Here is a 1,433-nt window from a genome sequence, read left to right on the forward strand (position 1 = left end):
CCCCCAGCACCCATCCCCTTCCCTGGGGACCCCAACAGCCCCATCCCCTTCCCAGCCCCACATGCAGCAGGCAGGGGGAGCTGGGTGCTGGCTCTGAGGTGGCCCCCACACCAGGACCGAACACCCCATGGCCCCACAGCACCGCCCAGCCCCCCTGCAGGGATGCACGCACCCCTCACGGTTTGCAAACCCTTCTCCTTGCATTGCAGGAGCACCCACACGCGGAGCCTCCAAACCCACCCCATGAACCAGCCGAGGGCAGCCACCAGCGTCCCCCTCCGTGCCCCCAGCTGCCCCGGGGAGCGGAGGAGCCCCCCGTTTAGGCCCATGCCGGGCACATTGGTCCCACTCGACGTCATGGTGGTGGGGGGACCCTGCCACGCTCGTCTGGCCGCTCTCTGCCGATCTGCATCACAAAAGCCCCATTCTTGTGAACTTGGGCGACCTCCCGACCTCGCCAGCTCGGGGAGTGAATGGCTTTAGTCTGCCACGACCATCATGTCACTTTGATTAGTGCGTGAATAAACTCTCAATCCCGGGCTGGGGGAGGCAGGGCTGGCGGGAGCCGGGCTGGCTCCCAGTCCCCGGGGATGGCACCCTCGGTCCCGCAACCCAGGGACGGCCTACAGGGATGCCACCACCCAGAGCACCCTGGCCCCTCCACCAGCCAAACCAGACCACATAACCCATCACCCTGCCCTGTGTGCAAGGAGCTGGGGGCACCCAACCCCACCTCGGTGCTTGGGGGTGACCCCAACCCCTTCCCACCACCGCCACCTCCCCATGGGACCTTGATAGCAATCAGAGCAGCCAAAATGAGAAATTTAAGGACCCCCAAGGAAATACTGCCCAGATAGTGCCCAAAACTTAGACGGTGGCACCAAAAGCATCAACGGGGAAGCTCCCCATGCCAAACCCCACCATCAGCACCAGTCGAGCAGACTGGGCTGGATCCAGCCTGAGTGCCTTCGGCCCCTGGAGGGGTTCACAAAGGGCTGTAGGAGCTTCCAAAACACTCCACTCTTCCCAAATCGCACGGGGACGGAGCGGAGAGGGCAGCCCCCTCTCCCCAGCCCCAGGGCAGGATTTTCTGAGCACACCCCCACACAGATGCCTCTGGATCCATGGGAAGCTCAACCACATGGTTCTGTGACAACAGGCAGCCAGTGCCACTCACCCAAAGGTGGGATGGGTGCTGTGGGGACACCAGGGCTGCCCCTTGCCCCAAAGGTGCTCCTGGATCACTGGGGTCCAGTGACCACATCCAACTTAGCAGGGATGGCCACCCAACCCACCACCCCCCCATCAGCATCACCAGGGGGGGATCAAGCATCACCTGAGGGGGGGATCAAGAAGGTTGGAAGAGCTGATGGCAAGCTTTTGGGCAGGCAGCAACTTGTGGGTTTGGGGGGGGGGGCGGAACTAGGGGGAAT

Source organism: Egretta garzetta, unplaced genomic scaffold, assembly GCF_000687185.1.
Source record: "Egretta garzetta isolate BGI_Z169 unplaced genomic scaffold, ASM68718v1 scaffold703, whole genome shotgun sequence".
NCBI classification, from domain to species: domain Eukaryota; kingdom Metazoa; phylum Chordata; class Aves; order Pelecaniformes; family Ardeidae; genus Egretta; species Egretta garzetta.